Here is a 13,166-nt window from a genome sequence, read left to right as displayed (position 1 = left end):
TAGGTTTTAGTTGAGATATTCGCCTTTGACCTCTATGTTCTGTAAATTTCCCAGTGCTGCAAAGCTTTTGCCATTCACTTAGTAGTGGCCAGAAGTGATTTGTTTGCTTACGGTTCAAATCTCAGTTCAATTCGTCCGGATATTTATATCTACGTATCCTCTTTTGGGAGCGAGCTAATGTGACAAGACGTATAACCCAGCGTGCGCTGGGTTTGGGTCCCTGCACGGTAAAACCCTGCCCAATGAAAACAACCATGCCTCGGATGATACCCTCTCCTTTTGATGACGATTGCGGCAAACGTAGAAAGGACCATGATTTGAGGGTATGCAACTGGAATATCCCAAGAATGATAGAATACAAGATTGCGCCAATCGAGCTGAGAGTAACTGGCCGTGACGTCAAAATATACCAGAATGAGAGAGCAAGACGAACTCGACAAGAAAAAGAAGAAGCATCGAACAAAAGGCAGTATTGCCAAGTTTTGAATTTGAAAAAGCACGAAATTTTTATTGGTGTATTTTATGGACATTATATGAATACATAATTTTGTTGTAAGGATGCCGATTCAAATTAATAAAAATCAATGATTCTTGCACAACGGTCGATTTCTTCTGGCATGATTGCAGGTGCTGCACATATTTCGTTGTCGCTTATGATTGTCACTGTGCCGAGATTTTGTTTAAATTTTTCGTAAAATTGCTTAGAACACTTACGATTGCTATAAATTTTTCTTCCATTTTTGTAAGATTTTCTAATTTTAAGTCTTCAAACTAAAAACAAAAGCGACAAAAACGCACCAAGCACAAAAATCAAAAATTTTCGCGTTTTGAATACCCACTAAATTTGGTGCGAAAAGCATCAAGCTGGCAACAGTGAATGTAAACAAAAGTATATTATAACGTCAGCGATTGGGTGGATGCTGTCAAATCGACGAAAAGAGGGTTAGCGGTTTATTTTCTGGATCGTGGGAATATCCGGACCCTTAGTAGAGATGGTGCCTCTGCCCGGTTGGTTGATGGCCTCGGGAAAATAAAGGCTGAAATCACCGCCACCCATGAAATGCGATGGACGGGGCAAGGCAAGATAAGCGTGGCCGATTTGTCTCATTGTCCGATTTGGCTCATATTCGAAAAATAAATATATTGGTAAAGTTATGGGCAATATCTACTGTTGCACAAAAAGAGCTGCGAGGTGGCGCTGGAGTCCAGTTATTGGTAAAAATCGGCAAGTGAAGTCAATCGGAGACATCAAGGATCAAAGTTAAATTACCACCGTTAAATCAATCACCAGAACGATTGCGGTCCTTCCTTTACGGCGACTAAACAGAATAAAGACAATTCTTGATAAATGTCTACAAATACAATTGTAACACTACCTAAGGTATTTCGTCTGAAATAAGTCTATGTATATTGGATTTCTGTGGACTAATGATACTCACCCGTTTTGGAATTGCCGCAAATTGTACTATACTAGGGTTGTTCGACTTTACTAGTATGTCGACTTTCGACTTTTCGATCGACTCGACGAAGAAAAGTAGATTTTTTTCGACTTTTTAATAGTAAAATAAATTTACCATACTCGCATTTAACTCATATATTAGACATAAAAATAAAAGTTGGAACACGCCAAATATAGCATGATTTAAAAGTGGTCTTTAGAATAATCTGCAATTTGGTGAAATTCAATGCTGGGTAGAAGACAAACAATTTCTTGAATCGATATTTGGTAATTACGGATCACTTTTTGAAAAATTTGCCTTTCCGATAGAGGTGACGCGTATTGATAGAAGTTTAAGTGCCGCTTTATAAACATGGAGATATTCTCCCGAGACAGCTAGTGGGTTGGGATTATGCACACGACTAAAGTCGCATCTCCACCAGCAATATCTTGATCGGTGTTTAAAATTTTGTACCTTACGGATGGGTCAATTTCGAGCCAAAGACTCTCGGAGAAAAACTTTCTTGCATGAAATTATTAAAATAAACAGCTATGTATTTATATCTCATTATTAACTGAAGATTGTGGAGGCAAAGAACTAACAATATGTATTAATTAAAATTTTTAAATTCGAGGAATTTGTTTTCGTATAATAATGTTATGCCCGCTCTTAAATGATTTGACAATGTTGTTGTACTGTTATTAAAATTTATTTCTCTACCACACTTTTCACATTTCACTTTAATTAGCAAATAAATTAAAAAAAGTCGAGAGTCGAAAGTGAAAATTCGACTTCAGTCGACTTCCATAAACTGAATGTCGATCACTAAAAGTCAACTTTCAGAAGTAAAAAGTCGATTTTGGTCGAAAGCCGACTATACAGATTCAAGGACGTTTCACCATCGGACCAGATAATTGTTGCCACAAGAACTTCCTCACGGACATAACACTTTCATTAGGTTATTTAAGACGGCAATGGAGGATATGCCTTCTGGCGACCACAAAACCAAATATGAACGTGATTGTTGGTAAAAAAGTGCTGGGAAGTATCGAGAACTTTTGATGATCGAATTCTTTGTATCGATACTTTTAAGGATCGGGTATTTTTCAGAGTACTGAGTCTTTTCTTTAAACATTTCAATGATTAGTGTAGAAATCTCACAAGCTGACACCCCTTTATTCATATTTATATATTAATCCCAAATTACGTCAAATGAATTATAACTACCTGACAGAGGACACAACAGCGGTCGACCTAGAAATTAATGGGCGACCAATAAGGATAGCGTCCATGCACCTAGCGCACGATAACGAGGTGCCAACAGCATGTATTAGAGAACTAGCGGCCAGCACGAGGGAGGCGCTAATCTTAGGAGGTGATGCTGCTAATGCTCAGCATCACACCCAGTTATGTTCCGATACGAGTACATATGAGTAAATACTCGAGTACCTCTACCAAGNGGCGAGCATGCTCGTGAACCGTCCTACAAACGACGAACATGCACCGCAAGCCGAGCATGTGCGCGGATATGTTCGTNTATGTGACCAAGTACTTGGTGGGTATCGAGTACATAGTGCAAGTATTTACTCGTTCGAAAAATGTATGCAACTCTAGTCAATTTGTAAAGTTGCCACAAGTTGGATATATGAAGTTGGACACGTATCCCATGTGCTGAAGCTTTATGGTAGTTCATAAAACAATAGCCTGCGTTACGCAGCAAAAATACGTATATGGGGAAATCTAAAAAATTGGTAATCTTGGTGTTATTTAGCTTTATTTTCACTGTTGGAAACTATATCAAGCTGGTTGCTTCTGGATATAATTCATTGATGTATACTGGAAGCCTCAACAAAAATTTNGCGTTTACACAAGACAAGACCAATGACAATATGCACATAATTTACACATTGATTGAGTAAAGTAGGCATCCAGACAATAAACTGTCTTCGAAAAGCCAGAGACAGTGATGAGGACATCATGAGAAGTGGAAATATATTAGAAAAAAGGGGAATGGTTGGCTATTGTATCTGAAAAATTGACTTGTGTAAACCCCAAGCACGCGACCATAAGGAACAGCAGATTTTTGTTTGCAGACGCAACACATTCATTGTGGCGTATCTCTACGGTACGTACGCCACTTCCTTCGCATACNTGTAATTTTTATTCCAAAAATATCTTTATTGAAGAATTGTGTAAAAACCCCGACTTAGTACTTTTAATTATGCTCCTTCTTGTAGTCAGAATATTTCGAGCGTGGTATCAAATCAAATTTTTTTCGACAAATGTTCTGATAGTTGCTCTTACTTAATTGGAGCCTTTTAAAATCAATGGCGTCCCCAATTTTGCCCGACTGTCTCCAGTTTTGGAGATACCGGTACTTGAAACTTTGCTTAAATTTGAACTATTTTATAAAAAAAACTCCCTCAGTTTTGAAAATATTTTACTAAAATTTTGCACACGCTTGTATTTCAACATTTCCTTCACTATCTCATAAAATCATNTGAACAGCGAAGCTGTACACGAATGATGCGAAAAGATTATTTTCTGATATTCAACCGTTATGAGCTCGCGAAAAAAAACATAATTGTAATTTTTGAGTTGGTTTTCGCTGAAGAGTAAATTTTTCATGTACTAAATTTAAATTACCCACTTGCTGGTGAAAATGTATAGCTTTTCATACAAAAGCATTTCTATTCTATAAGCACTCGATATGATAAGCCTTCTCCGGCAATCGTGGCTTTACNTAATGTTAAAAATAAGTATATATTTTCATATTCAAAAAGCCATTCTTAATTAAATTAGCCATCTCTAAATTAAATAATATCTTTGTAACATATAAAAGTTGCNTTTACTAAATTACTTTAACGGTAAAAAGTAACATCATATTGTAGTTTTCAATGTATTTCTAGCTTTTTGAAGGTAGATGAATTACTCGAGCATCTAAAAGTATGTCGTTTCATAAAAAGTTTTGATGGAGTACAATGTAAGCAGTTTAATTGTAAGCAAGTTTTTACCAATCTCAAAGCATTTCGTTCACTTTTAGTAAAGACNGTGCAAAAGTTTAGTAAAATAACTTCAAAACTCTGGGAGTTATTTATAAAATAGTTAAATTTTAATCAAATTTTCAAATACCGTTATCTAACCGGAGCCAATCTGGTAAAACGGGGGATGCCATTGAATCTAGAACGTCCCCATTAAGTGAGCAATTTTCAAAATCTTTGCTTAAAATTTACAACTTGAACCACGTAATTTGAACCCAGGTTATTCTTTTGTTTTCTATTTCATGTTTATTCCTCGTCTAACTTTTGAAGCACTTGATGAAAATGAATTACACTTATATTAATCGATTTATTAAGAAAATCCGAATATAATGATATATAAAACATGGGTGTGCTCACAAATTTAAAAATAAAATTTTTTTTTTTAAGGTGTGCCTATTTTTTAGATTTGCCCATATACATATTAATGTTAAAAATAAGTATATATTTTCATATTCAAAAAGCCATTCTTAATTAAATTAGCCATCTCTAAATTAAATAATATCTTTGTAACATATAAAAGTTGCGAGAATATGTATTTACCTATATGTATGTATACATTAAAAATAAGCATATATTTTCATATTAAAAAGCCTTTTTGGATTAAATTATATCTTTGTAGCACATAAAAGATGGTTTTATTTATTTAAAAAATATTGCAAAATTGTTTTGAAATATTTCGTCCGAGTATTTTTGAGTACAAGTAGAATCGAGTATTGTCTAGCGATACTTTGAGTAACANTCAACATAGTGAAAGAGATATAAACTGTATTTAAGCTCTCCAATCAAACTTTTTAACTTGATATTACTTTATCCAATAATTGGGCAATTCACAAGGTGTTGTGAAGTTATATTTTCCTAACAAAAGTTGTGTTAAAAGACGACGGTTGTGAACACCTGTTACGATTATTTATTATATATCAGCACTTAACCTCACATAACACCGAATAAACATAGGTTGCAGAGTTGTANTCTTTACTGTTTATGGACCACCCTAATGTACATACATATACATATAGTAATTTAGCCTCATTTATCAAAAATTCAATTAACACACATGGCTTGGATGCATTTATCCGCGATGTGCNAAACTAAAGAAACAGTTCTTTTTGTTTTTCATGCTAAAGACAATATACCTCGTAAAGATGTCGTTGCAATACAAAGTATTGTTACAGAAATTGTAATGTCTCTAGTTAAATTATTCGAAGAATTTAAAACTTCGGATAATACAAGANGAAAATTGTAAAATTTATATTTAAAGACATATTACTTAAAAGTTTGAACAAAAACGAGTTAAATTGTCCCAGTTTGGAATGCCCCTTGTTGTTCTCGCCTTTTATTAAGAGCGAAGCTGTACAGACGCATGCTACTTACAACAGACTCCAGCGCCAGCGTAAACTCGAACGCAAAAGCAAAAATGCAAATTTACTGCTATTGTTGTTGTCGCTTCCACTGAACAGTGTTGCATAAAAAGCGTCAGATTGGCAACCCTCGCGTCGACGGACCCAACGAACGTTGGTCAAGACTCAACTTTTGACGCACGTAAGTCTGTGATTGCTGACAGTTGTATAACCCCACGTTTACACAAGGCAAGACCAATGACAATATGCACATAATTTACACATTGCTTGAGTAAAGTAGGCATCCAGACAATAAACTGTCTTCGAAAAGCCAGAGACAGTGATGAGGACATCATGAGAAGTGGAAATATATTAGAAAACAGGGGAATGGTTGGCTATTGTATCTGAAAAATTGACTTGTGTAAACCCCAAGCACGCGACCATAAGGAACAGCAAATTTTTNATAGCACATCCAATCAGCTGATGAATTTGATTATGTAGCTGAATAGTTTTAGATCTCNAGAACAGCGAAGCTGTACACGCATGATGCGAAAAGATTATTTTCTGATATTCAACCGTTATGAGCTCGCGCAAAAAAAAACATAATTGTAATTTTTGAGTTGGTTTTCGCTGAACAGTAAATTTTTCATGTACTAAATTTAAATTACCCACTTGCTGGTGAAAATGTATGGCTTTTCATACAAAAGCATTTCTATTCTATAAGCACTCGATATGATAAGCCTTCTCCGGAAATCGTGGCTTTACTAAATTACTTTAACGGTAAAAAGTAACATCATATTGTAGTTCTCAATGTATTTCTAGCTTTTTGAAGGTAGATAAATTACTCGAACATCTAAAAGTATGTCGTTTCATAAAAAGTTTTGATGGAGTACAATGTAAGCAGTTTAATTTTAAGCAAGTTTTTACCAATCTCAAAGCATTTCGTTCACTTTTAGTAAAGACTCATTCAAACCATTGCATATCATACACGCAAAACTATGAACACCAGATAGCGCAACATAGGGAAAGAGATATAAACTGTATTTAAGCTCTCCAATCAAACTTTTTAACTTGATATTACTTTATCCAATAATATATAAACTAAAGAAACAGTTCTTTTTGTTCACTTTAAATTTTCATGCAAAAGATAATATACCTTGTAAAGATGTCGTTGCAATACAAAGTATTGTTACAGAAATTGTAATGTCTCTAGTTAAATTATTCGAAGAATTTAAAACTTCGGATAATACAAGAAATTTAAAGTTGATTCTCGAAATACATAGTGATCCGTTTAGAAGTTTTAAGACAGAACATTTGCTTTTAAGTATATGGAGAGTATTTTCTTATTTAAGCCACCGCAACTATTTCTAATATCAAACATATTAGCTGAAACTGTTCAGCGAAGTCAACCTACTTTAGGCATCAAACCAATTAATTATTACTTAATGTCATATCAATTTTAATGTGCCCTCTCGAGTGTCAAGACACTTTCGAACTCTGTTTTTGAAGCCATGCAAAACTAATTTTTAACTAAACGAATAATACCGTTGTTTATGTCAAGATTTTAACTCTCATTCCAGCACGGTTGATATATCGGACTCGATTTTTACTATAAAGAAAACTATCATTTCCAATAATTGAAATACTATCTATAGCATATCCAATCAGCAGATGAATTTGATTATGTAGCTGAATAGTTTTAGATCTCGACACTTAACAAACTCCTGTTTCCACTACTCGGCACCAAAAAACTAAAAAAAAACAAAAAGGTTCCGTACGTCATGCGGACTGGAGGCTAAAAAGCCGTTGGGATTAATTAATTAATTAAATATATGTAATACTTCTATATTGGCAGTAAGCTAACTTCTCAATGTGTAAGCATTCCGGAATCAAAGCGAGACAGTCTAGTACTGTTTTTGTCAATGTATTGTGTACTTGAGTGCCGTTTTTGTGTATGTGTTGTGTACATGTTTACCCTGTAGTCAAATGAACTAGTTGTAAACTACCTTACAACTAGTATGAACCGCATGCCCAACTAGTCAGCCAACTATCTTTTTTCCATGCAATCAACTGGTATTTTTAACATGGGGATGTCCTACGACAATTGTCAGATTTCGGTTTGAAATATACCAGTATCATACTAGTTCAAAATAGACAGAAAAATACTAGTCTAATTATGGACCAAAACCACTACTCTGGGATTAAAAAATAAAATGAATTCATGAATATGAAATAAACAACTTTTAAGTACACTTTAATATATAACACATTTCTATTTAGCAGCCTTAGATTTGCCAATAATTAGTGTTAAAATTTTTGAGTATTAATTAAAAGAAAAAATAAATACATAGATATTTCAAACTTTCGAATATAAATTTAAATTCATTTTTCATTAAGTGTTATTAAAAGGAAAAGGTTTCAGGTACAATAAATACTATATTTTTATCTTTTTTAATAATATGGAATATGCAAAAGAAAACATTTTAGTTAAAAATAAAATGAATTCTTTAGATAATTTTTGAGTGAACTAAAATATAAATAAAAGTTTTCATTAAAATAACTTAAATTCATTAACTTTGCACATTTCAGTCTATAATTTTAAAAAATAAAAAAAAATAATAATAATTAATGTTTAAAATTTGAGATTTGGATAAGAATAAAATAAATAAGTAATTCAAGCAGTTATTAAATATTCTTAATTTTTGTCTATAGTTTGGCTTGTTGATTGATAATAGAAATTTATCAAATAATTATATTAATAGTGTAATTAAAAAGTCAAGAATAATTGAAAATGAGCAATAATAACAAAATAATGATGTAATTAAAACTAATGAATTAATTGAAATTTTTTTTAAATAATTAATTCCTAATCATTAAAAAGGTGGTAATATCGGTATTTGATCATTAAAATCCAATAAAACATGCCTTAATTAATAATAATTATGAGTATTAATCATTATTTAACCGGACTATTATAACTGAATACGTATTCGATTTAATGGTTTACAATATACCCAAATAAAAGTTATAATAGTATTTTGTGTTCTTTATTGTATTAAACTGTCGAAGTTAAATAAAACAGAGCTGAATAAATCGTTTTGTACTTGGTACAAGTCTGGTCATTTTCGAACTAGTTCGGTTTCAGTCAGGGAATTCTAGTTGTAAACTAGTATTTTTTCTGACTAGTTTGGGATTTCACTGCAGTGTATTTATAAACGTATGTGTTCCTTTTCTTTCGAACGTGTTTATTGATATATCTGTACTGTAGTGTTTTCGGACGGTACTAGCTCTTACTTCCAATATAGGAGTATTACATATAGCTTAATGTCAGTTAGTTTCAGATAAAGAGGCTCTTTGAATTGCCTAGTGTCCTCGACAAAACCTTGACAAATATTAAAAACGATCTCCAAACCCATGAAATTAAAAACTTCGTTAACGGAGATATATTTAAACGGAAAACACAATTTTTAAAACAAGAATGTGTTATACCATATATACTCTTTTTTGATGATTTCGTATTGAATAACCCTTTTGTTTTGGCTTAATATATGTTTCCAAATCTTCCTGAACATCTTGTCTCAAAATTAGACTTTATTGAAGTGAAACTTCTTTAGCGGCGGTTGGTTGGTTGGGAGTAAATTGGCAAATTCAAAGGAAATTGCACACGGAAATGGTGCAACGGAAATGGTGCAACGGAAATAGTGCAACGGAAATGGTTGGGGCTGAAACAAGTGCTTCTTGTGTGAATGCATACGGTATTAATTGTCCAAAGGAAATAGTGCAACGGAAATGGTTGGGGCTGAAACGAGTGCTTCTTGTGTGTATGCATATGGTATTAATTTAACAAAAATTTGCTAATAAAAGGTTAAAGAATTACACTTAGAAAAAGACCAATACAAGAATGAAGGTAAAGGTGACTACGTACATAGATAAAGAAAAGTATAAAGTCAAAGGTGAAAATAAAAACAAAAACAAAGATACGTAAAGATAAAGCAAAAATTAAGACCAAGGTAAATTTAAACACTTTACTTATATATATTTAAGACAAAGGTGAGGGAATATGTAGATGAAGAAAATGGTAAAAATGAAAGTAAAGGTCAAAGAGAAGAATGAGCTACCGATAAAAGTAAAGATGAAGATAGGGGAAGAGAGATTAAAATAAAGGTAATTAAAGAGCAAAGGATATAGAGAGAGACACAGGGACTCAATCTTGGAACTATTTTGGGATTTTAGAGATTTTCGGGATTCTCGGGACTTATCGATAAAATAATCGATATTTTTATCGGTTTAGTTATCGATACTGGTATTAATTTTGCTATCGATATTTTCGGTATTTATCGATATATTGATCGATATTTTTATTGATTTTTTATCGATTTTGTAATCGATATTTTTAACTATTTTCTTAGCGACATTTTTTATCGATTTTGTTATCGATATTTTTATCGAATTTTTCGATATTTATCGATTTTACTATCCATATTTTTACCGATTTTGTTATCGATATTTATCGATTTTGTTATCGATATTTAACGATTTTGTTATCGATTTTGTTATGAATATTTTTATCGATAGTTTTATCGATTTTGATGTCGATATTTAACGATTTTGTTATCGATATTTGTCGATTTTGTTTTGCATATGTTTGTCGATTTTGTTATCGATATTTTTATCGATTTTGTTATGAATATTTTTATCGATATTTTATCGGTTTTGTTATGATTATTTTTACTGATCTTTTTATCGATTTTGTTATCGATATTTTTATCAATTTTATTATCGATTTGGTTATGGATATTTTTATCAACATTTTTATTGATTTTCTAATAGTTTTTGCTACCAATATTATTATCGATTTTGTTATCGAAATTTGTATCGAATTTTTCCTCGTTTTGTTATCGATATTTTTATGTACTACTGATTACACTGTGAGACAAATGGTAGGGGTCAGTGATCGGGAAGGGTTCAAACTACCGGGGAAAGTTATATCGGTAAAAAAGAAGTTATACGTGTCCCGGCGTTTCGCTGGGTCACGTCTAGGAATCGAGATATATCGATTTGAAGTTAGTATCTATCATAAAGGGGAAATTGTCCCTTTGGTGGTCTTTTTTTGACATAACTCGAGAACCACTAGTCCGATTTTGCTCAAACAAATTAAAAAAAAAAATTAAAAATTACAATTCCTTTAATCTGTTCATATAACGTTTTTCTATATAATCAACAGTTTTGCCGGTAAAAATAAATGTATGAAGAAAAAAATACTTTTTGCCTAAAATATTAAATTTTTTTATTTTTTAAATTTATAAAAAATCCAAAACGGAACAAAATGCAAGTCGTATTACTTTCACGCAAAGTCACATAACCTTTAAGCAAAATGAGACATAGATCATGAAAATCGATGGACGCGTTTCGCTTTTATTCACAATTAAGTGAAGGTATCTCATTTTGACAAGAATATTGATTTTATGTTTCAATGAATTTGGATAATACTTATTATATATTATTTATTATTAACACGTAAAATTAAAAATTATTACAGGTAATTATTTTTTTTTTTTTTTTCTTCATAAGTTGGATACATGAAGTTGGACACGTATCCCATGTGCTGAAGCTTTATGGTAGTTCATAAAACAATAGCCTGCGTTACGCAGGAAAAATACGTATATGAGGAAATCTAAAAAATAGGTAACCTTGGTGTTATTTAGCTTTATTTCCACTGTTGGAAACTATATCAAGCTGGTTGCTTCTGGATATAATTCATTGATGTATACTTGAAGCCTCAACACAAATTTGGATCAATTTGCTGCATAACTTTTGATTTCTAGGTGTTTAAATTTAAAAAAATAATGAAAACAAGTGAATTTTCTATGTAATTTTTAAGAGGGGCAAAATTAATTATGTCATAACTTTTCAAGCACACCATATTCTGACTTGAAATTTAATGGGCATTTAGCACTTATGTGTATAAGTATTAGGTAAGAAAAGTGTGCATAACAAAATAACGAAATGGCAAGTAACTCAAAGTCTGTAACTCCACATTTCACAATTTTCAAAATTTTCGGTTTATCACGTATAGTTTTTGAAGCATTTAATTTTAAGAACTTCTTAAGTATGTGTTGTATTCTACAAACAATTACGAATAATTTGATACCTTAGCAAGAGGTGTGCTTTCAGAATAAACCAACTTTTAAAGATAAAATATTCTGCGTTCTTGAGCGTAATTTTTATTCCAAAAATATCTTAATTGAAGAAATGTGTAAAAACCCCGACTTAGTACTTTTAATTATGCTCCTTCTTGTAGTCAGAATATTTCGAGCGTGGTATCAAATCAAATTTTATCGACAAATGTTCTGATAGTTGCTCTTACTTAATTGGAGCCTTTTAAAATCAATGGCGTCCCCAATTTTGCCCGACTGTCTCCAGTTTTGGAGATACCGGTACTTGAAACTTTGCTTAAATTTGAACTATTTTATAAAAAAAACTCCCTCAGTTTTGAAAATATTTTACTAAAATTTTGCACACGCTTGTATTTCAACATTTCCTTCACTATCTCATAAAATCATCGAAATCGGTTCACTCTAAAATCTAGCTCCCATACAACTGATTGCCCAGAGACGTTGTTTTGCGTTATAACTCCTCCAATTAAACAGGTTAAAATTTAGTATAGGTTCAATTTAACATATAGCACACACACAATTTATTATTCAGATATGAAATTAGAGTTGTAGCGCAAAAACACATATCTGAGTAATCAGTTGTATTGGAGCTATACGTTAAAGTGCACCCATTTCGATAATTTTAAGGAATAATTAGGGTAATTTTAAAAAACCATTATGTGCAAAAGTTTAGTAAAATAACTTCAAAACTCAGGGAGTTATTTATAAAATAGTTAGATTTTAATCAAATTTTCAAATACCGTTATCTCGAAAACCGGAGCCAAACTGGTAAAACGGGGGATGCCATTGAATCTAGAACGTCCCCATTAAGTGAACAATTTTCAAAATCTTTGCTTAAAATTTACCACTTGAACAACGTAATTTGAACCCAGGTTATTCTTTTGTTTTCTATTTCATGTTTATTCCTCGTCTAACTTTTGAAGCACTTGATGAAAATGAATTACACTTATATTAATCGATTTATTAAGAAAATCCGAATATAATGATATATAAAACATGGGTGTGCTCACAAATTTAAAAATTAAAAATTTTTTTTTGAAGGTGTGCCTATTTTTTAGATTTGCCCATATACATATTTATGTTAAAAATAAGTATATATTTTCATATTCAAAAAGCCATTTCTTAATTAGCCATCTCTAAATTAAATAATATCTTTGTAACATATAAAAGTTG

Source organism: Rhagoletis zephyria, unplaced genomic scaffold (assembly GCF_001687245.7).
Source record: "Rhagoletis zephyria isolate East Lansing unplaced genomic scaffold, Rhagoletis_zephyria_1.1 Rzeph_scaffold_02045, whole genome shotgun sequence".
Taxonomy (NCBI): Eukaryota; Metazoa; Arthropoda; class Insecta; order Diptera; family Tephritidae; genus Rhagoletis; species Rhagoletis zephyria.
The sequence above is the reverse complement of the archived record's forward strand: the minus strand, read 5'-3'. Positions refer to the sequence as shown.